Source organism: Argiope bruennichi, chromosome 6 (genome assembly GCF_947563725.1).
Source record: "Argiope bruennichi chromosome 6, qqArgBrue1.1, whole genome shotgun sequence".
Lineage (NCBI taxonomy): Eukaryota > Metazoa > Arthropoda > Arachnida > Araneae > Araneidae > Argiope > Argiope bruennichi.
The window spans coordinates 115,396,303-115,422,147 of NC_079156.1; the positions used below are offsets into that span (position 1 = coordinate 115,396,303).

Consider the following 25,845-nt stretch of genomic DNA (forward strand, 5'->3'; position numbering starts at 1 on the left):
AAAATGTATAATTTCATTGAAATTCTTAATAAAACTGAACTGTTTTTGTTATATTTTCTGCAATAATATTGTTTGTTTTGTTTCACTTCTTATCAAATGGTTAAATATATATAAGAATTTGAATAGTATTTTGCTTTTATTATTAAAAAAAGGCTGATGCAACTGAAATATTCCCCAGTCAAATTAATGTTTACAATAATTCCATTAATTTTGAAAGTGAGGCAAGTCCATTTAGTTATAATGAAACTTTTATTTATTTTGTCAGCCCTGTAAACACTATTGGATTATAAACTTACATTATCTGGTACCACTAAATACAAAAAATATATCTATTAATACTTACCAATAATTTTTAAATTATTGAAATGGAAACCTTTAAATATCTTAGAATAATAAAAATTAGACATGCTCCATATTGAAAGTAAACTGCTCATACGATCTAAATGAACATTTATAAAAGAAAATTGTAAGCAATGTTCGAACTGATAACTATGTCTTAATTTATGCAATTCACTTCTAGTTCCTATAATTTCTTATGCCGGCGTCCTGGCATAGGGGTAGCGCGTGATCTGGGCGTCCTGGGTTCGAGTCCCGGTTCGGGCATGGTTGTTCTTCATGTGTTCTATCTGTGAGATGTGTGAATGAGCCCACCTGTAAAAAGGGGTTGTGCAAGCGAATGTGATGCGTGAGTAGCTAAGACGTACTTTTAGCCCTAGTTGGCGCTACTAAAACAACAGACGCTCCCTTGGCTTAAAATCGCTGCTTCGTCAGCGAGCTTGTCCAGGGCACGTGCCATTATAAACAACAACAACAACATAATTTCTTATATTAATACAGTACACTCCCGATTATCCGCGGAATTGGCTGGCGCGGCTGATGAGGATAACAAAAATCGCGGATAATCCGAAAAAAGCTAAAAACGGGTATAGCAAAAAAGAAAACAGTCATTCCAACTTTGAAAAATCATTTTATGTACAATAAAACGTAAAATAAACAGCAGGAAATGTTTAACTAACGCTTAATATTTTATTATATCACTCAAAACTAACCTAAAATGCATTTTGTTAATGAAAACGGAAAAGTGTTTTGTATTTACGAGAGGCGGCAAGGATACACAGAAAAATGAATACATATGTACTGTTTTAATACTGTAATGTATTATGTAATTACAAAAGCATAACTGTAAAACTGCACCTTTTTGAAAAAATCAGTCAAAAAAAAAAAAAAAAAACTTTGTGCGACAGGCGCGGATAATCCGCACCGCGGATAACCCGCCCGCGGATAATCGGGAGTCTACTGTAATGGGGAAAGTGTTGTTTTACTTGGTTCCAATAATCGTTAGAAAAACAACTCCTCTACTGGCGATAAAAATCCAGTAATTCAGTTTTATTTACAACTGTCTCTTTCTTCTGGGGTAAACTTCATCTCTGTGTCACCTTTCCAAACATACGACTTTCTGTTTCTGTTCACAAATGTGAATTCCTTTCACGTACCATAGAATCACATAAAGAAAACTAAACGATTTGATTCAATAATATGCAAATCTAATTCGTTATATGCAATTCCAGTATATAGCAATAAAATAATATTATATGCTTTCATTAGTCTTCAAAGAGAGCTTTATGATTCTTTTAATACAAGGAATAACTATCTCGCATTTTTGTCTATTTATAACAATCACTTACAAACAATTAATGCATTCTACACTTTTAAAGACGCTATAATAAATAAATTGCAAGAAATCGGTCCATAACTTTGAAAGGCCAAATCCATCAGTACAAAAGAAACTTCGGATGCAAATAAAAAACTATAACCTATAACATTAAACCATATATGAAACTAAATTATAAAGAAAATATTTCCTGGATCAAAAACTATTTAAAAGAAGATATATTGTATGTAGATGCTGCTACATCTAAAACACAATTTAATCAAGTTAGAAATAACTATGGAGCTCAAATTATAAAAAAAAAATATTGAAAAAGATGTATATGGTCTGAAAACTTTATCAAGTCACGCTTAGGCAACGAATCAAACCAGGGCTTTGTTTTCTGTGTGGGGTTTGACTTTCGTCCAAGTATTGACTCTTCAAGACCCAAAAATCAAAAGTAATTCAGTTTAAAAAATAGGAAACAGGAATTAATATAAACAGTCCAATGAAGTCAAAATTAGACAATAATAAACAAAATATTAATTTAGTATAAAATTATTTCCAAATTAATTTCCAAGCAAAACCACAACAAAATCGAATCAAATCAAATCCCTACAACCCAGTTATTAAGCTATAAAACCAAAAAACATCAATAAAATAATAAAATCTCTATTTAATAATCCAGAGTAAAGTGAGGATAACTTTATAATTAATTACAACAACGAAATTCTTGATCTCCTTAAATATAACAATACTAATAAGCTTAATAATTAAGATTTTGAAAATTTGTATTCAAATCTGTCACACAAGAAATTAATAGATGTTAGCATTATCGTATCTAACAAATATTTTGGACCATTTTTATTATAAAAAATAACTATCTTAAATTATATAAATTTAACATTTTCGAAAATTATGTTTTTAACAGAATTAATTTTTGTATTCAAGTGAAGGAAATTCTTATGGGAACAGACTTTTTCAAGTGCTTTAATTAATATTTTTCTACAATACTATGAGAAAACAACTAAACACATTTTAAAAAATAGTTTTAGTTAGATTAAGGATTTAATTTTGTCAACATAGATCATGTTAATGCATTATTGTTTGTTATCCAAAAGCACCGGGTGTGCAAAAAGACCGTAAAAACTATAAAAATTCTTAAAACTAGTAAAATCAAGCAAAGTTAAAAACGGTTTACAGATTTAGCATCGATAAGTCATGGAATTGTTTTTAGGAAAGAAAAACAAATTTATTAAAAAACAGCCGATAGGTGGAGTTTAGCACGTAAGTGAAAGAATAGACACGCAAATAACAAAAATAACGTTATCAAATCATTTATTATTGCAACGATGGAAATGGGCTCAACATGTCCATTACCACAAGTGATTACCCATTGCTGGCGTGTCATAAATCCAGCAGCAGCAGAGTGCAGCATGTCCTGCTGTATACGTGACCTCTCCGCAGATTGAATTTTTCAATTCCGATAGATTGATGGACGGGATCGATACATCCGGGTTTTAAATTTCCCCATAACCAAAATTCTTCTGGTGTCTTATCTGGTGACTGAGAAGGCCATGGAAACTTGTAACGTCTACTAATGATTCTCTCTTCCCCGAACGTCCTACATTGGATCCCCTACATCCTAAATTGGAGAGAGCCCACCTCGCAAATATTGCTCTCTTTCAATATCCAATACTAAAAGTTCTTGATAAGACTGTAATTGTATGGATACTGATTAAGACCTCCATCAAGAATGTTGCATATCAAGGATTTTGATAATTCCAAGCGTCTGCCAGCATTCCATGCACTGCGAGTCCCTGCCGTGGTTTCGGAAGCTAATGCTTACATTTTGGCTGCAAAGCGCGCCGAACGTGTTTGCATTAGATATGGCCGTCCGGACTTTACAAGATCTTCCAGCGATCCAGTTTCTTCAAATTGCTGAACAAGCTTTATGAGGTCTGCCACTATTAATCCTTAACTGTGGAGGTGAAATTTTAGGGCTTAATTGAAGAGGTGCGGTCTATGAGACCGCATTTCATTTACACTCAAATTAAGTTTTCTAATGAATGTATTAGTGTGAAAAATTGCCAATATATTTTGCCGATATTTTTCTTGATATATAGATATATTTTAGAAATTTATCAAAATATATGATCATTGAAAAAAGTAAATGCATTGAAACATACATTTTCTTCTCAAATTACATGTTGCAATAAATATTATTCTTGAAAAACATATTACTTTTTACTTTTTAAATCATATTTATTTTTACAGTATATGAAAGTATATAGAAGACGATATAATGTAAAATTGAACAAATATATGAAAAATAAAAATATTGACCCTTTTTTTTTGTCGGCTTGTGTGACTTTCATAGCACGGTTTTCTAGGGCATTTTAAACATACAAGTTAAGAACTAGTATAAAAATCAACCTATAAATTATGTATATGTATCTCTTGGTATATTAATATATTTTATAAATTTTTCAAAATACATTATCACTAGAAAAATCAATTGTGTTTGAACATACATATCAAAATCAGTTGAATGCGAACTTTCATCGAAAAACTCCTCTGTACAATTATCCTTATCACTAAAATCCCTTTCTGCTTCATTTAAAAGTGTCTGGAGCACTGCTTCATAATTGGATCAGTAAAATGGAGGATATTTCGGGGCCCAAGTTTTAGCACCATCTGCTAAGCCTTGTTTATCACTAGGACACTAACAGGGAGGTTCGGTCTTAGAGACTGCGCTCAAAGAAATAACTGAATTATTTAAAAAGCATCCGCAGAAATCGATTGAAAAAGTGCACGTGTATTGAAGGTCACAAAACAGGAAGCTACAGGGTCAATCCACTCAACCTAACTAAAAATAGAATACTGGTGACCAAAAATCCATCGCTAACGGTCTCACAGACCGCACGTTTCCAGTTAAGGGTTAAAGGTTCTTTCCCATTCTTCATATTTTTCTGAAGTCGGAATTTATGCCGTGCAACAGTCGCTGATTCCTCGTTCAGGTAAAACAGCTTCACCAACAAAGCTTTATCTTTTCCACTTAGCATCCTTGTTTACTAACAAAGCATGCAACGGAAAACTGATTATGGATCTAAAGCGTAAGTATTTAAAAACGGTTGCCTCATTTGCATATTCCCTACTAAGTAATTTATACCAACGCCACCTATCGGCTATTTTTTGGATTATTATTATTATTTACCTAAAAAAACACCCGTGGTTTATCGATGCCAAATCTGCAAACCGTTTTTTATCTTGCTTAATTTTACGGGTTTTAATGAATTTTTAAAGTTTTTACGAACTTTTTGTCCACCCGGTATTAAGCTTAACTGAAACGAACGAAAAATAAGGCAAAGCTACTTCTTTAGATATAAAAATAGGCATTTCTAATAGAAAAACTTTCGTAGTTATTTATGATAAGAGGGATGTATTTGACTTCAATGTAATTAAACTTTGTAGTTTCCATTAGTAATAACTTTTCTAAAATTTTCAAAAGTTTTATTTTCTTTCAAAAGTTTTATTTTCTCTCAACTTATAAGGATTAAGAAATTGTAATAATATTTTTTTTTATATTGAAGCAGCAAACAATCTTATTAAAAATTTAAATTTTAATGATTTTTCCAAAATCTGTTGCATTAATTAAAATTTCAATAAGAGAAGGTTTGTTTACTTTCTAACCTATTTTCGAATAATTTCACAACTTAAGATAAGCATTCTATTTTCTTCACTTTGGTTTTTATTTCAATTTAGTAGATGTCGCTGAGATCATTCATGTTGTTTTCTTGAGAATATAAATTTTCTTTATTCAGCTTTTCATATTTTATGCAAATGTGTTATTTTTTCTTTAAATTTTTTGGACATTACTTTTGATTCTAATATTTTTACAACTGAAGATAAGTTTTCTGTTTTTTCACTTCGGTTTTTATTTCAACATAACAGATGGCGCTGAGATCATTTTATGTTCTTGAAAATATAATTTGGCTTTATTAAATTTCTTCTATTTTATGCAAATGTGTTATTTTTTATTGAATTTTTTGGAAGTTACTTTTGATTATAATATTTTCACAACTGAAGATAAGCTTTTAATTTTTTCACTTCAGTTTTTATTTCAACATAATAGATGGCGCTGCCATCATTCATTTTATATTCTTGAGAATATAAATTTCTTTTACTCAATTTCTCATATTCTATGTAAGGTTTCTATTTTTTCGTTTAATCTTTTAAGCCTTACTTTCAAAAATTAGAACTTCCTTGAATTCCATATTCTTTGCAAAATTATTTTATTTCGTTTTGACGAAAAAGATAGCTTTTAATAGAAGTTTTTTCATCAGCATTTTTTTCCAGTAATACATTACAGTCCCAGCTAAGATGTTTATCGTATTATGAGAATCTCACTGCAAATTTTTTTCATTTTGTTTTGCCATATATATACATAAATAATTCGTTTTGATTTATTATTTGTATGATTTATTATTCCCGACATATAAAAATCATCGCCACAGTAATTTTACAGCATCATAGAATATCATCAGTATCATAGTATCATAGAATTTACATATCATCATTTAGAAAAGAGATTTTCACATGATAAAAAAAAAATTCGAATTACTTATAGAGATGCCACGCAGTTCTGAAATTTGTTCAAGCTTAATAAAGGATTTTTTTTTTTTTTTGTCGTTGAGTGTAATATATTTGGTGTACATGAATTCCGGGACTTCATTCGAAAAAAAAAAATTCTTTCCAATTCAGTAGATATTATATTTCTTAAGGCCATATTTTTGAAGATTGCAATACTTTAACTATGAATACTTCGATTAAGAGAAAAAAAGCAAATGAGAATACTGCAAAAATCAACGATTTTCAGAATACTGATATATCAACTTTTAATGTATTTGATGTACTGAGTTAGTACTAATATGACTGAAAAAAAATCTATATTTGCCATAATAATAACAATAATATTTTAATATGAGGTATTTTCTTAAAATTATTGCTAGAAGAATGCATAAATACCTTCATAAAATCATCGAATATTTAACAGTTACGTAAAATATTTTATAATCAAATTTTTATTAGAATTTAAATATATTTCAATTGATCAAATTCAAAACTTTAATCGTGATAAATCAAAATTAAATATTTTAACATTTTTGTGCATACGACTGATCGGCAGAATCCTTTTAAGGCCCATTGAATTCTAAACGGTGTCTTTTATAACCAGGGAAGTAACGTGCATTGTTGCTAAGTATCTATACTGAATTTATTGAGAAAAGTGCAGTTCCCTTAGTAGGGAAATACGGAAATTTTAAAAAATAGGGGAGATTGGCCAATTACTCTAGCAAGAAAAATCTACACTAACCACATTAAAAACAAGAAAATGCTTTATGGAATTATATGTAAAATCGGCACATATATTTGCGATTAAATTTGTGAACTTTCCTTTTCCTTTGGGTTCATTCTAAAAATGAGAAATGCATCCCCAGATAAATCCACCTACCCGAATGCGTTTTTCAGATATTTTTTTTTTACTTATTAATTTTTACTTTTTTTCTTCGATTAAATGTCATTCCTCTGTTTCTTAGCGCCGAAATTCTCTATGAAGATACTGATGCATACATTTTTCAATTTTAGGACGAATACTTTTTCAAATTACAGAAAATTCATAATTTTAATTTCAAATATGTTCAAAAATTTTACAAATAATTTTATTCAATTTTTTTTTGTGTGTGTTTTTATTATGATACAGCGTACATTTTTCTAACTAAACATTTTGTTTGATCTTCTTTTTTTTTGTTACTTTTTGTAATTTTCTTATTTCGACGCTAGGTGTGCTGTAACCTGTTTTAATAGAGTCCTTATATTATAGGTGCAGTTATACGAGTCGCCATTTTAAATTGAACGGACTTAAAAGGAATTTAGCGGTCATCCTGTATATGTTAGATTTTTGAATGAATTTTTAACCTAAAGAAGTACGTATGTCCAATTACAAACACGAATGAAAAGAAAACTGCAACACTTTTACGTAACATACCTTTGACAAGAATTTATAGATTTTTGAAAATTTACTATACCTTGTCTTTAGGCTATATTTCACTTCAGATACCTTCCTTAAAACTCTCCATTACTGAAAGCATGAAATTGAACCACTCTTCTTTAGATCATTGCTACTTAACAATCACATCCAAAAAACGCTCGGCATACATCTTACTGTCATTGCTATTTGGAGAATACAAATTTCTATCAGAATCCAGTGAGTGAATCTTTTAAAAAATATTACAGCTGACTGTCTGATACGGAAGCACATAACCACCAAATGATGTTTGTAGTTTTTAATTTGCAACTCCCCCTTAAAAAAAACATTATTAATAACCATCAAAACGCATTCCGCTTTCCCTTTATTGAAACAGGTCCTCAAATTTGGAACCTTGGAATAGGCCACATGTTCTAAGGATCCATGAAATTTCAACCCACAAATCTCAAAATATTTTCACGAAAGAGAATTCCTCAGGCATTTCATTGAGCTATTGCGTTGCTTTATTGATGGTTTCAAATATTTACCATGTTCAATGTTTACAAAGAACATCGTTATTTCTAGCATTCTTGTTGAGATGAATTCGTAACCAGATTTAAATTGCAAGTTTTAAAATTTGTTTTTAATTTTCAGTTACATTCGATGCAATAACATTTAAAACGACTGCCTACATATCTAAGCTAACAGAAGCTACACCATTTAGAGTTTAAAGTCTTTAAAGAATCAACAGAGATAAGTGACATTTAACCCCGCATGCCAGCAGCTCTTCGGTTCTGTCCCATCCGAGTCCGAGTTCCGATCACTTGTGCGCGCCTTGAGACTGGCGAATTTTGCACTTTTTCCTCCCTCTTGTGGTTTTTTAGGGTCCTTTAATGTCTGTTCATTTTACTGATAATTTGCGGGACGTTCCGGATCGACGTCCACAGACGGGGGTGGTCCAACAATGGGTCAGTTGCTATATTTACATCCATGACCGTAAAGGCCACAGGCCGTCGGAATGCGTTAAAGTATATGTGCTTCCCAGAGAGCTAACGAATATCATCAGACCCGATTTACCTCACCCCCGGGTAGGTTTGTTGAGTTAAGCTAGCCGTTACAATCAATGCCCGAAAATTGAAAAAAGTTTAGTTGCATGATTGAAGTATACAATCACTCAACCCACGATACTAAGGGAGAAAAATTTCGCTCTCGACTACCAATTTTATAAACATAAGAGTAATGATTGGTGTATCTACTTTGAAAGCATATTATACTAGAGGTTAATTTTGCTAAAAATGTGCAGACAGAACATTTTATAATTAAAACTCAGCAAATGTTGCAAGTTGCACCATAATTAATTAATGTGTCACTCATGTGCCACTGGAAAGGATGTTATCTAATTTTAATTAAACAATAAAAATATTACAATTTAATTTGGAAATGTTTTTAATTAAATATCTTTTTTTTTAATCGTGTAGTTTTAGTCCCTGTAACATATCGTTATTTTTTTTAAAAATCACAGGAGAAAATAAAATTTTTTTCTTTGGCCAAATAGCACTAAATGGATATATTATTCTGAAATATTTACAATACATTCTCATGATTATTATAGTATAATTGAATAACGTTCATAAAATTTGCATGATTTTATTAAGATGCACTGTAAAAAATATTTATAACAATTATTATGTAATGAAAAGTCATAAAAATTTGCATTTGAAATTTTAAATATTCAAAAAATGAGTCAATGGGGATATTTTGAGCGATATCATTGTTCAGTAGGTAAACCCCATACAAACTTGGATACTTTCACTTTAGGAGCTTTCTCAACAACGCACAGTGCACTTTCGCAATGAAACAATATTATCTTAGAAGTGCAGTAAAGGTCGGCACTCTATTTAAGATAAAAAATAACACTTTAGAGGTTTCAAGATATCTACAAAACAAAGAACAAAGGCATTACTAAAAAAAATGCTGATAAGTACAACCTATCAGCATTTTTTTTGTAGCATTCAAATACATCAGGAGAAGAGATTCTGAAATTTATCACAGATAGTCTTATTAGAGCAAAGGTAATAGATAATTTCATCTGAAGATTTAAATATCAATGCAGCACTTAGAAATTATTCATCATTTGTAATCTTTTTCTCAAGGCGCATTTGAATTCCGCCTACTGGAAACATGTAAGTTGTCTTATTTTTCCCTTTACATTGGTAAGGTTTTCGTAATATTTTTCGGCTTAAGAAGTTTAAAATAGTCTATTTAAAAAAAAATTCTGATATTTTAAAATTTTAAAAAATACGATAAATTTAATATTAATAAATTTAAAATAATAATTTTTTATATTTCCAGATTAAAAGTAATTAATTTAAAATGGTTAACTGAAAACTGAAACCACGTAACTAATATATTATTTATCGTTATAATGGTTTGAATATGGAGTATATTTATGTATATGAATTAAGATTTTTAAACAGTGACAAATGAATAACATAAATAAAATAATTTACAAAACTAAGCTTTTATTAGTCTAAATAACTTAACATTTTTAACTAAAAAATAAATATATAACTCTTTGATTAAGATTTTAAACAGCTAAACGAAATCATAAGCATAAGCTAGATATTATAAATTGATCTGAACGAACTGAAATTGAGTTGAAAATATATTTATGCAGTGCTGCCATGTTAAACGGATATTTATTTACTACAATAGTGAATACAATTATAATATTATTACTACAATAATTGATGATTGTTATTTACTACAATAATTGATAATGTTTCATTTCTTTTTAATATTATATGTAGTAATTTCATGCTATCATACATTTAGGAACTTGTATCGGCTGCAATATTTTAAACGACAGAATAAAAAGGAAATTTGATTTTATTATATTACAGTATGGTTCTCAGAAGAAATCTGTTTTCTTTTGGCTACATCAGCAAATTTCGTATGGTTTTATTACTTTTATTTCTTTCATGCATATGAAAAGTCTTAATCGATGTTTTATTCATTGATGTTTTTATAATTCGGAAATATATTGAGTATAAAAATATATAATTTAACATTTTAAAAAAATTTTCTTAAGTGTACTAAAATCAAAAAAAAAAACATAGTATTTATTATATATTTATATATACATTATGTATTATGTATTTATTATTTTATATATTATTATTAATCGATTATATATTATTTTATACAATTGATTTTGAAGAGATTTGATTTTGATTTGTAAGAAGTTGAAAAAAAAATAAGGAAATTTAGAAATAATGGATATAAAGGTCAGGAAATTTTTAAACGTTCCAGAAAACTATATTAAAAATATGATAATATTCTAATTTCCTACAATTGTTTATAAATTACTTGCGCTTTTAAACATTTTTTGCAATTTATTTTTGATGAAAATTAATATCAAAATAGGTGAAATCATAATTTAATATTTTTTTTATTATTTCATTTAATCTTTGATCTTATTTTTTCTAATTTCTTTACATTTTTAGGAGAAAATTTTATTTATTTTGCGTTTTCATCTTCAATTTCTTGGCAATAAGACATGCTGCAGAACCAGTAAAATCTGACTGCTTATTGAAGGAAAAAGCTCTTGTTTTACTTGAAACAGCTGAAACCTTTCTTTCTAAAGCAAAAGACTCTTATCCTTCTTGCAGTAAGTTTGAAAAGTTTTTCATTAAAAGTTATCGTATTATTTAATTACTGAATGAAATCAGATTTTTAAATATTCGAATACTATAAAGATTTATGTTTTCATTAAACCATCAAAAAAGAATTATATATATATATATATATATATATATATATATATATATCGATGATCTGGCAAACAAACTGGTCACCAAAGGTGGCTAGTATTGTATGATCCAAAATCCTAATTCATTGTTAGCTCTATATTTTATTATAATGATACTTCTGTACTGTACTAAAATGCTTATATAAATCAGTAGCACAGTTAATTTTCCATTTCGGAACATTAAGTTTCTTCATCCGTTGTATAGTCTATGCTGTAATGAGAGGTATTAACAGCCTTAAATCTGACCAAAATGTCAGAGCCATTATATAATATGTCATATAACATAATAATATAACAACATATAATATAATATAATATTTTATATCGAAATTTTTGGGCCACAGTGTCACAGATGTGCTTTTTTGCTCCGGATTTGTTTGAAAATGAAAAGGTTACATATAGTTACAAAGACATATATGCACTAAGAGACATATGGAAACATATAAGACCTGAAGAAATTCTTTTGTGTAGTATATTTGTGAATTTTATGAAAAGAAATGAAATATTAAAAATAATAACAAAAATAAGAGCCGCAATTGTCACTAAATCTGAAGTTAAAACTTTTATTTCCTGCTGAGATTATAATATCTACCTTCTCCCCATGAGGCTGGACTTATTGCAGGAGGATACAGAGTTTTTCTTTTTCTTTACTCTATTTTCCTGTTCTTTCTTTCTTAGTTAAATTGTGAGGTTTCTTTTTAGGAAAAGTCTTGCAATATTGACAGTTTTCTAGGTGTTGTATAAGGCAGATTTATTACCTCTTTCAAATATGTCCCAAATGAGAATTTACCAAGTCACTTTTATGCGTCGAAAAATCGAGATGCATATTTTAAATATCCTGATCAAACAGATTATTTTATTTATTTATTTATTCTATTTTATTTACTTTTTGAGAAAGTATATAGAAAGGTAGTTAAATTGATAAACTGTCTAGAATCTGGCAGATTGTTCATATTGCCGATTTGAGGGTAGTGTCATGGAGTTCTTGAATTCAAGGGTTTTAACCTCCGGACATAACAGTTGAGCAGAGTAATAGCATGATAATGAAATTACTTAGTAATTATTTATATTCCTTTGACTGAACTTCCTCATTGATAATACTTCTTAAAACACTGGATTTTGTTGATTCAATGTGCAAAAGAAGCCCACTTTGTCTTCTGGTAAAGGTTAGTAATTCTTCGAAGGATCATCTATCCAGCTGAGTTTATTATTTTTCAGTCACTTTCCCACTCATTCAATTCATGGGCTACTGATATTAAAATTAGTCCACTTCTTCTCAACTAGTATATTTGCGTGCTCATTTTTCGAAAATGATTAGAGATTTTCTAGTTTCGATCTTAAATTACTTACAGAACTTTCTTTATTGAAATGATGTAGATAAATAGCTGACTGTCATTTTTTTCGAAACTTAATATGTTAATATGATCTAAAGTGTGGGAACTGTAAATTTACGTTGGCGTCTTTATTCATTCAGATGCAAATTTTGAGCTCTTGGTTATATAAATAGCCACCTGTCTGATTTTGAAGATGCCCTTTAGTGACTTGACAGCAGAAAAAAATCTGAAAGAAATTTCAGAACATTTAAGGTGTTGCAAATAGACTACGATTTAAAGTGTTGAAATGCGCTCTTAATTTCTAAAATAAATCAATACGAATTTTAATTTTTAAAGTTATTTAAAAATTTAACTACTATTCAAATTTGAATATTTCTAAAATATTTGAATATGTATTTCAACTCATCTTCTATCTTCATTTAATAATTTATTTTTCAGAAAAGGAACTAAATTCTACAGACCCGGTAGGATGCGGAAGTGAAAAGTCCTTGGCTTATGTTGAAATTTCCAAGAAGTTGATTTCCGATGTTAGAGAAATCTTTCCAACATGTGCGTCAGAATTTCAGAATCTTGTATTTGTATTTAAATAGGTATTAAGTTCAAATTCGAATAACTTATCTAATATAAAAGTAATGGGATAATTGCATGAATTCTAATCAAATTTCTTTTCTATATAAAAATTCGATTATAGAGACTCTAAAGCTAGGAATAAATACAAAAAAAAGAAAGAAAATGCCTATAATTTTTTTAATTTAATTTAATATGCGTCTTTTCTTAATAAACAAAGAAACACACTTATAAAAATGCTAATGTGCATGACACAAAAATTTTTTCTTATTTCCTGCTGTCGAATGGCAGCAGTCAAATATAAACAAACGTCGCACGCACATTTCAGACTGCTTCATTGAACGTTCTTATAGTTGTACTTATTTGAAGCTTTGATTCATTAATTAATGAAACTACAGAATATTAGAAGAAATGATCAGAAGAGAGCTCGATGGAATTTCCATTTAGTCGGAGGAAAGGAGTTATAAAAGTAATTTAGATAACAAATAGATGTCAAATAATTTTAATTGAGCAAATTCGCTTAATACATTGGTTGTTACTCACCTTCGTTCTAACCTGCTATCTAATTGTACCGAAACATGCATTTATTTAGATTATTTCTTTTCTATTTTAATTACAGATAGCATATTAAGGGTCATCTAATCAAATGGATGAATCTGAGTGTCAGGCAGGAATCATGACATGAACATGTTTACCGTCGACACATAAGTAGTCGCTGTAATTTGCCTATGAAAATGTATGTTCAATTCTTCCAAAAAAATGTATTTTATAAAAGAGAATTTTCATTATCCTCAAACTTAAAAAATTAACTTTTAAATAGCATCAGTTAAATTTCCATATAATTTCATTCATCGTTTGAATATTTTTAATTCAAATGGATAATCTGTATTTTTTTAATATTATTATGGAATTCAATATCACCAATCAAACAATTCAGTTCAGTGCTTTTTCCAGAGTTAAAATTCAAATTTTAAGAGAAATTGCTTTTTTTTATTCTCAAGGTAAGTAATATTTTTACTTCTATTTTTTGCAGATATATTCGCTTTTCAATGCGCCATCGCTGTAATTTATAGTAGAACTGATTTACGTAAATTCATGCTTTTCAGTCTTTTCAATTGAATTTTTAAAAGTACTTTCCATATTAATACAATATTTTCGATTTCGCGGCCTCTACAGCCAAAACGAAGGAAACCACATTTCATATACAGACTGTGAAAACTTCATTACAAAGCGTCTTATGTTCTGTTTCGAGACATCTAGGCTCGGAACGCCACCAGTATACACTATGGATTTCATGTACCCCCGCATCCAAAATGGGTTATGGGTGATGTCCAGGGAACGGGGAGGCCATTCTGTCTGAAAATATTGACTGAAAACTTTCTCAGTACATAAATGCTGTGGTAAAAGGCTCTGTCCTGGACGATGAATATGTGGCCGTTTTCCATTATAAAGTAAAATCATTGAATCTAAGCATTGTCTTTGCTGCTGTTCCGGAATAACAAACGTTTTCAGCATTTGCCCATATTTTTCGCCATTGATGATGCAGGTAATCATACCTGTTTGAGTGATATTCTCCAAAAAGTACAGTCCTTGTTATGAAACTGGCCGTGAACCCGTATTCTTCCTAAATGTGACCGCGTGGATCCAAGAATGTAATCTCATTTCTTGGATCCCTGTGGGACGTTCATGTGCCCAATACGGTAATTCTGAGTATTGATAGACCCATTACAATAATAATGAGGTTCAACTCCCCACAATATTTTCGAAGGCCAGTCTATGGCGATCTCCATTCGGACAAGAAACATTAAAGCAAAAGTGAGGCGTGCTCCTCGTTTGTACGTGACTGCAGTGCCAATATTTAACCTATCAGTAACTGTTAGCACTATTTTTTTTCTGCTGAATTCATCTTTCCATGCATTCCACAGTCTGTATAAGAAATGGGGTTTCATTTCTTCCATTCGTTTTGGCTCATTTGTCCGGCTAATTCAAATAAAATTACATTTAAGATCTAATGAGCTACAGTCACGAACAAATACAATACAAAGAGCTACAGATACAACACAATTAGCTCATAAAACATTTTAGACAAATTCTAATGGCGCTTCATTTCTGACTGCTACTGGCTGACTGCATGTTTCTCTCTATCCCCGCTAGAGGACTATATTTCTATCTGTTGCAGTATCCGTAATTTTAGAGACTAACATAAAATGCTGATTTTTCGTAAACAAAAATAAAACGTAAGAAACCAAATTATACCGGCATTATTTCTAGTCTCTAAAAATAAGATATATTGACAATTTGATGAATTTGCAACTATTTTCAATCATTTGGCATCAATGATGCACAAAAATTTTAGCAATTGAAGTAGTACAATGTGAAAGAAAATCTCGAATATCGAATCTTTCCTGTAATATGTCAAAAGATATGACTCATAAAGGGCATGTAGATGATTTTACCTTAAGAAGTTATTATGGATAAATTAAATGAATGGTTAACCAGAGATGTCGTTTGTAAATTCGGATTGTCAAAGTCATAAATACATGGCCAAGGACAAAATTAATGACACTGGAATATTTACTACATGCTACAGTTTTGGTCTCCGATCAAAAATTTCTGCATATGAAAATCATTATGTAGAGATCACTAGCAAAAGAGATAATCAGATAACCGCTGTCAAATATTCACAAAGGATGCATATAAGCTCATGTAACTGAATGTCACAACAAATTGAAACAAAGATATTAAAAGGGTTGGCTATTTAGTCTTAAGCTAGTACAATTGTGTTGATTAGTTGTAATTTTTGGTTGGTTCTTGCAGCCCTATGATTATAAAAATAGTGTGAGGATACTGGCTCCTTACTGATGACGGGAGGTGCCTCTTATGGGAGGGGTTGTACTGTGACCGGTGATGGCCATTTGGGTTCAACCTTAATCTCCGAGGATGCTATTACTGCGGTATTCATTTGTTTTTTCGTATGCTTTCATAGCGGATCAAAATAGCTGTTTATGATTGCTTGTGAGCTATCATGAGCAAAACAGTTCTAACAAACGAATGATAAATAATTGGTGTTGTTAACATGTAATTTAGTTTGTTTAACGACAAATGAACAAAATGTATTGTTTGCAAAAAGAAGCTAATTAGGTTTCATGCTTAGTTTTTTATATTTTGAACCCACTCGAAAGTGGGGATCTAAAACTATCTGTTCATTCACCAACATCTAGTTAGTTGCCATTATAGAGATGATGATGATAAAATTGATGCAGGCAGAATGTTGAACAGGCTCTCGTAATTTAAAAATCACAATAATGAATAAAATAATCATTATGAACAGAAAATTGTATCCCTTCATGTATGCAGTTTTAATTGCAATTAAGGAAATTATTCCTTCACCAACGATCATAATGAGTGACTTTACACTGTGATGAGTGCTGACTAATATTTGAATGTCATGAGGGTTGCATAGAATGAAGGAAATGGAATTTACTAAACTAATTATAATTCCATAATACATTTATGATATAAACTTGATAAATGCGCGACAGAAAACAATTTATATCGTTTGATCCAAAAGGATTTACTGTGGCTTTTAAAAAGAAGTAGCAGAATTTGCATTAAATTTTCTAGCAAAATCGGGTCAATAGTATGTATAACTGATTCCATACTTGCATTAAAATGAAAGATGGGAAAATGGCCTAGTTAGGTTTCATAAAAGAAATAGCAATCCAATTCTTATGATCATTATCTATTCGCTCCAAAAATATGAATTAATATTTTTTTAACACTATACACATCTCTATAACTGTTCTATTTTTTGCAGTATGTTTTTGCTTTAGTTTATTTGTGTCATATTTATGTCTTCAAAAACATTAGATATTTTCAATAATTTTTTTCTAACAAAATATTTAATCATTTAACATCGTGACAATCGTGCTCTATTAATCGGACATTCAATGAATTAGAAAATATTTATGAATTGAAGTTCAAATTCTTCTTACTTCCAAGTCTTCTCTATAAAATTAAAAAAGAATACATCTTGGCTTTTTTTTTATTCGTTTGAAGTATACAAAAAAATTAATTACTTTTCAGTAGTAGCATTATGCATTTTAAACATTGTAATATTTCAAAAACAATTCATTGACTCTAATAATATAGCAATACAGATTTCTGAATAATAATATAATATTACTGCCTTTAAATTTATTTACGGCTATTATTTTTAAAAAAATCAAGAAAAGCAAAGAAGAAAATTGTTCATTATTTTTAGATAGATTATTTCTAGAAATTTCCGATTAATTTTCATTGAATTTGAAATATGAAAGATTTATTCTGCAGAGACTGGAAGTTTTAGCCACATTTTTAAAGTAGCCTAGCCTGATTTTATTAGGTGAAAATGTAGGAATAAGGAAAATTTAATTTTCTGATAAAATTCTTATGATTATGTTGTAAAATCATATAAATTAGTGTTTCTATTTAGTTGGTTACATTTTTTATAATGATTTTCTCATATTCGTGAACAGATAAACTGACTGACCACTAGCACATATTCTAAAAGGTTATTATACTATTTATCAGAAAATATCATGTGGTATGATGTGGAGCATAGAATTCTATCAAATTTACAAAAGAACATTTACAATGGAATTCTTCTATTTTTCTTTATTAAATTTACATAGAATTTAAAACTCGAAAATGCTTTTAGGTTCCAAGAATATTGTTGTGCAATATTGTAAGCCCAAAGACTGCTCTGAAATTCTAGCAAGCGGACGTAAAGAGAATGGGGTATACACAATTTGGCCGCGTATACCCCATTCAACAACTCAAAAACCATTGAAAGTCTATTGTGATATGAAGACAGATAATGGAGGTTGGACGGTCAGTATAATTGGAATGAATATTAAATTTTAACATTTTTCTTTTTAGGATGGGTTTATAAATGATTGGCTGCAAAAAAGAAAGGTGAAATCTTACTTTGAATAGCACACTGTATATTTGATAAGAAAAGAAGAAATATTTAATTGTTATATGGAATTTTGTTTTTGGAATTGTTTGTTTGTTTTTGGAATTGTTTTTTTTTCTAGGAATCAACTTGTAGACAGTAAATTCTTTTGTTTTATATAATTTAATGTCATATATAATTGCTATATTTCGACTTAATCTGTGGTTTAAGATAAAACTGAATCACAATATGTGCCGAAAGGTATCAAAGATCTTGTAGAATATCCGGAAACTGACTGGGGATTTAATATATCCGGATGATAAATTCTCAAAAAAAATCTTTAAACCGGTAGGCGTTTCTTCTTTTTTTTTTTAAGACAAAAAATTTATCTTTGTTATCTTTAATTATTTTGGAAGTGTCTATAATTACCAAGAATTTTTATCTTCCATTTGGAACGATAAAAGTTCTGGCATTCTTGAACTCAAACTTTCACAAAACCTTATCTTTCATTCAGTTCTAATATTTTCAGTTTTAAGAATGTTGTAGAAATGCGTATTCATAAAAGTAAAATACATTTGTATAAACATATACATTACGTCTAAGTTATTTATGTATTGAAAGAAATTTCTTATCTTGAAAACAAATAGATTTGGATGATTGTAATAATGTTGTAGTCAGACTCACATTGTAGGAAATTGTTTGTTAATAACAGATGAAAAAAGATACTCGTAATTGTAGGAGCCAAATCTTAAGCCGAGATCCTGGCAGAAATGCGAATAGCAGCTGAACAAATCGCTATTATAAAAATCACCACTTAAGCCCACATGCAGCAGAAATGCAAATGACAGCCGAACAAATCGCTATTACAGAAACCAAACCGTAAGCCCAGATTCAGCAGAAATGCAAACAGAAGCTGAACAAATCACTATTATAAAAACCAGACCTTATGCCCTGATCCAGCAAAAATGGAAGTGGTTGCTGTAAAAAATGGTTCGAAATGTTCAAAGATATAGAATCCGATGAGATATTTATTCCATTTATAAAAAAACTTAAACACAATTATTAGTTAGCCATGATAATATTTTCAGAGAGAACTAGCCTTCAAGACTGCTGAGTAAGTTTGTGTTATGTTACTTCGATTTGTAAACATTTTATTTTAATATTGAAATGTACGGCTCGCATAGTTTTAGAAAATTGTGGGATGTAAAATAGAACTGTTTCAGCAAAGAAACCACATTACATATCGTTATTTTCGTACCACAAGAAGAGCAATACCATTGTAACAAAAAGAAGAGAAAGAGCATGCCATGTATCTGCCAGAAAAAACATGGCTATTTGGGAAACAAATGTCATCTGCGTCTTCTTAGTCAGATGATTTAGAATCGAACTGCCTCCAGTAAAATCTAGGGATAATGAACCATTTCAGGGAAGATAAGATCTTTAAAAGCAGGAAATACAGGATGTATAGTTGAACCAAGCAAATCAACTATAACATATCATACCCATTTGCTTCATCTCATTATTGCTTCGATAGTAGCTAATGATTAAGAAAGGAGTTTTTAAAAATTTTATATGATGTGGAATTAATCAAAACTTAATTAGCATTTTAAAATTTTCCTGATATAATATTGCAAAATTAAATTAATAGGGTTAATTCTTCAAGGAGAACTTATCGATATGTAATCTAATTACCATTTAGGCAGATGTACTTATTCGTCGTATTGTAGTATAGTAATACGACAAAATTACTCGATCAGTAATCATGCTAAAAGTAAAGTACTTTGTCTTGTTTAGCAATTTATTCAAGTACATGCAATTTTTATTAATTATTCCCTAGTTAAAGAGAAAAAAAAGATGCCCATTAATTCTGAACTTCTAATTCAAGTATCCACAGCATTGTAATGTTTTAAACTTGGTTTTTCTGTTATGTTCTTTCATTTTTATTATATCAATCGTTTCATTCTGCAGTCCTGGATCGATTTTGCATTACTAATATTCAATCAATTATTAAAAGAAACAAATTGGTAATCTTATTACATAAATAAAAACGTAAAAAATATTTTGGATTTAGTGTCCCAAGAAAACAATTTTTTAATGAAAAATTAACACTGATGAAAGAGCGCAAGTGGGAAAAAAATTGTTAATGGAAAAAAAGTTTCAGATTTCATTATAACGATAAGGAGCACAGATAGAAATTGTATATAAAACTTTTAATAATACATTAGAAATAAAGAAAAATAGACAGAGATAAAAATTTTATTAATAAAAGGCCAATTTTTACTTTCTCGTATGCGAAGTATTTAAAAAGTATTGCAATTGTCAAAAAAAAGCGAACCTGATATTTTGACGAATTTTTATGTTTCAGATCTCCCTGAAGCATATCTTTGGCATTCTCTCTGTTCTGCCTGTCAGTTAATCTGTCATCTCTTAACACGATAACTCAGACATTCTTTGATCTAGACGATTGAAACTTGGACTATGGATTTATTATGAAATCGGTAGATTTCTGTCAAATTTTGTATAAATTTCCATGAATAGGAAATCTGCTTGCTCGGCTGTTCGAATGCACGTGAACTCGATAGCTACAAAACCCAAACAGAAGAGCAGATAAAATTTCATACTCAGGTTTAGCAAATAAATTTTGGTATTTGTTAAATTTTGAAGCAAATCCGTCGATTAGTCAGTACTTTTAGATTAATATAAATGCAATAATTTATAAACGGAATGACTTAAATCAATGAAATTCGTCATATTATCGCGTGACTACAATTGTAATTTTGTGTCAAATTTTGGTGTCAATCAGTTGGCAAAAGTGGTGCTTCGAAAATATAACTAGCTATAACTTCAGTAAATATACCAGATTCATGTTAATGATCTATATTTCTTGTCTACCGTTGTAAGGAACTCTTGTCCTTACCCAAGATCTGCAGTTTTTTGCTGTGAAACGAGAAAAGACCTTTACAGAAGAAAATTTGAAAGACCACTACCCTGGTTTCATTTATGATAGTCAAAATTTTTTTGTCATAATAAGTCAGAAATTATTTTATATTGCTGCACTCAAAATGTAGAGAATGTACAAAATGTAGAATGCAGGGAAATGTCTTTTTATTTTATATACTAGATTATTATAAAGTAGAGAAATATGTTAATTACATGAAAACGCTACAATAATGTAGAGAATGTACAATATATAGAATGTGGGGAAATGTATTTGTTATATTACAAGAAATATTCTTTTTATTATATTATAATGAAGTAGACAAAAATGTTTTTCATATTACTAAAGATTATTTTTTTTACTTTTTTGTATATAATTATTATAATGCATTATAATTTTGCAGTATTCTATCAGGCAGCAAAGGAAAAAAAAATATTCATTTTACCTTTTATACTGTATTATTATAGCGTAGAAAAAGGATAGAAATGCGTTCACAATTCGTAATAACTCAGATTTGATTTCTAGGTTATTCAAAGAAGAGGAAAATTCCCAGTTCAAGAAGATTTCTATAGGGATTGGGAAGCTACAAGGATGGTTTCGGAAATATCACACAAGAGTTTTGGTTAGGTACGTACTTTTGAATCTATTACAATTTTTATGCTAAAGTATAATGAAAAAATATTCCCACATCTCATTGACTTCTTGTTTCTCCACTTCTGCTAGGTAATGAGAACATACGTATATTGTGCTATGAAAAATGTGAAATACGTTTCGATCTGCAAGACAAAAATGGAGAGAAAAGCTTCGCAACTTATAAGAGTTTTTACTTGTCTAGCTATGAGTACCTCATTCTGATCCAAAATTACACAGGAAATGCGGGTAAGCAATTTTAATGAAATTTGAAATTTTGCATAATTGTTTGAAATTGTATGTTAAATTCTTTCTTTTGAATAAATTTACGTAATTTCAAAATCAGAAGAAATGGTGAAAATAGAAATAGATATGCGCATCAGTTACTGTAAGGTTTAATGAAAATTTAAACTATAGTTATTTTAACGTCCTCATTTAAGATAGTGCTGGGGCTATTTTGGGGCGGGTCCTAATTTCGGACCGCCATCAGATGACGAGCATGACACCTGAGCTGGCACCTTCTCCCCATAATGCCTCACCACAATACCGGAAGAACATTTGGCCCTGACGGATTGAATGTGCAACATATTTACTTAAATGACGATCTTCGGTGAATCGGATCTCGAGCCTTTAACCCTCCGACCGCGAAGCCGAGTCCTTACCACCACGCCACTGCGGCTTTGTTAAAATCAGAAATGAGCTGCTATAAACGAAAATATGATCATCAAGCAAATCAATACTAAAAATTGATGATGAAAATATGTTGACTTTTTAAAGCCAAAAAGAATCAAAACCCTTAAATTTTGAAATATTTAATTTTTTGAATGAATTCCATGTTATTTAAACTTGCAACGCACAAAATATCATTTTATATCAATATGCAGATTTTTATTAATAGCAAAATGACGAGATTAATAATTTTTTATTATTATCTTGATCTGATATCCATCACATCCCATTTCTAGAAATTATTGTGATTAAAATATATTGTTCATTTCGTATCACAGAACAAGAATTTTAAAAAATAAGAATCAATTCCTAAAAAAAAATTAATTTTAAAAACATTTAAAAGCATGAAAGCATTTACAAAAAGTTTCGTCTCAAAACTCATAGTAGCTTTTACATCTTCATTCAATATACTTTTATCGAACTTGTTTTGTCTCATCTTTGTGAAGATGGTATTTTGTTGTCAATTTTTCACACATGGTTGAAAGCTGAAAAAGAAAGAATCATCTTCCCGCTTTACAAAAGGAAAAAGAAATTAAAACTAAATCAGCAGGAGTGGTCTTTCCAAAACTTTCTCGCACATTCTCTAATGAACTTGACACACCAGACAACGACTTCACTGGAGTACAATAGTTACGAAATATTAACCTTTGGCGTGAATTTAGCATTTTCAATCTATCAGGTTATCCTGGGCGAGCTATTTGGCGATTAATCCCTGACGTTAATAGTATCCAAAAATCAAATTAGAGTCTTAGACACGTTTTTCTCAACCGACTGAAACAAAAATCCGATACGAAACTGCACCTACATTTACAAAATCTAATATCAAGCTTAATATTTTTAGGCCTTTTTTTTCTTCGGTTCTTTTTTATTTATTTATTTATTTTTTATCGGGTTCAACAGACAGCCAACCCGTAGCGAGATTTGATACAAAATTTGACTGATGTCAACACTATAGATGTTAAGTCTGTGTACCAAATTTTATCTATCTAGCCCTCTTCATCTTGTAATTATTATATTAAATTATATTCCGACAGTCAGGCAGACGGAATTCCTCTGAAAAAATTTCACTCGAAGTTCGAAAGAAATCTGCAAATTTGGTGTAAAGATCATATACCATATTTCATTCGTCTACCTCAAAGTGGTTTTGAGTTATCTTTGTCACAGACAGACAGGCATTTTCTAAAAATGTGTGTTTCTAACTCAGTGAAGTCTAAAATGTAAAGATACGTCAAAATATAGAGTTCAAATTTTTTTGTATTGTGCGCCAATGTATACAAACAATTGTACGCCAATGCTATACAAAACGTTCTCCAGGATAACACCTTTGTTAGAAAGTGTTCAAGAAAGTATTCGAGAGAGCACTTCCTCCGGTTTTAATCAAAAACCAGCGATAGTTGTTTCCTCAAAACTTTCTCGCATGCACTCTAATAAAGATGTTATCCCAGAGAACGTTTTTGTGTTGCATTGGCGTGCAATAGTTATGAAATATTAACCTCAAACATGTATTTAGTATTTTCGCTGAATCTATAGTGTGATCCTTGGCGAGTGTTTTGGCGATTATTCCTTGGTATGTTGTCAATAGTATCCGAAAATCAAATTCGTTTTTAGACGCGTTTTTCCAAACCAATTGAAAGAAAAATTTGATTCATAACTGCACTTGTAATCACAAAATCACATACCAAATTTGCTACATTTAAGTCACTGAGTCTTTGAGTTATCGCTTTATATGTTTCTGAAAGTACAGACCGATAAAGAATCACCCCGAACTTGGATTTCGTTCACAATTTGACAGTGTCTACACTACAGATGTTAGATCTGTGTACCGAGTTTTATCTACATAGCTCTTTTCCTTTTGTAATTAACGTGTTAACTTATATTGGAACAGATGAACCTTCTCTTAACAGATTGTTCTCAAAATTTGACAGAATTCTACAAATTTGAATAAAGACCATTTACTAAATTTCAGCCGTCGAAATCAAAGCGTTGTTGAGTTATCTTTGTCACAGACAGACGGACAGATTCCAAAAATGTTTTTATCCAACTGAGAGAGGTCGCCAAAATCGCGAGTTCGAATTTTTTGATGATTACTACGAAAAAGTAAAAAAGGCGCGAAAATGAAAAGGACAGATTATTACAAATTGAAGTCTATGCTAAGCAACTGATATTAAAAATTTAATTTTTCCATTTATAGGTGACGCAATGAATTATCATAATGCTGATAATTTCTCTACGAAAGACAAGGGTGAAATGGAATATGCAAAGAAATATCAGGGAGGATGGTGGTATGGAGTTCTCCACCGTTGTAATCTAAATGGAGTTTATCAACCTGGCGAAAGTAACGAGAAAACCGTTCACTGGTCGAATTGGCGACAAAATGAAAATTTGGCCAGCGTGGAAATAAAAGTCAGGCCAAAATAAATCCAATACCAAATACGTGAAAAATTAAAATGCTTTTGTGATTCTGACGACTCTTATTGTTGTTTTAAAACATTGCTATAAAATAATCCAAATGTGTTTATTTGTCTTGATTTGTGTTATAACGTAGCTGTAAAGTAATACAAATGTGTTTATTTGTCTTCAAATTGAATTGTAATCAAGAATTGTGATTTTTTTTTGAAAAATAAAAATAGTAACTAGCTTGCTTCTCTTTTATTCATGATACTATTTAAAAACAATTGCAATACAGCTATGCTATACGAAAAATTGTAAGTAATCATTCTTAGAATTTTCCGTATAGTATATAAAATATACCAAATTATATCAGGACATGGAAGATTTCCCGCACACTTCCAAAGATTTGGAAGAATACTGGAAAATAAATGCATCTCTTCTGTTTACCATTATTCAAAGGTAGAATAGAAATCTCAGAACTTAGGAAGAATCAAAAGTTGAAAATAATGACTTAAGCTCAGTTGCTAATGGTGCCAGAGAATCTTAAGATACTGAAAGACATAATGTTAAAAATTGACACGGTTTTTTTTCCAACTATTTAAAAGTTTAAAAATGCTTGCCTTTCCTCTGATGTGGAGTGCACATTTGGAGGACTACAGAGAATTTTTGAGAAGATTTTCTCAAAGTGTTGGCATGCTGCTCATAATACAGGATGACAAGTGTAGAAAAAGACGAGAAGAAAGGTCAGTGGTTGACCATCTGTGGCACTTACTATATATAACCTCTCAGAAATCTTTCAATTAGTAGAAAATCAGAAAGATGGGAAAGAAACACAC

The 25,845-nt window shown here is 30.0% G+C and overlaps 1 long non-coding RNA gene across 1 annotated transcript; it reads left to right on the forward strand.

Moving 5' to 3' along the window:
- Positions 1-9,769: 9,769 nt before the first annotated feature.
- On the forward strand, positions 9,770-25,259 carry LOC129971667 (uncharacterized). Its single transcript, XR_008784819.1, has 7 exons — positions 9,770-9,856; positions 11,180-11,343; positions 13,257-13,367; positions 18,085-18,257; positions 21,785-21,886; positions 21,983-22,138; positions 24,810-25,259. It is a non-coding gene; the product is annotated as an uncharacterized LOC129971667 (long non-coding RNA).
- Positions 25,260-25,845: the final 586 nt, after the last annotated feature.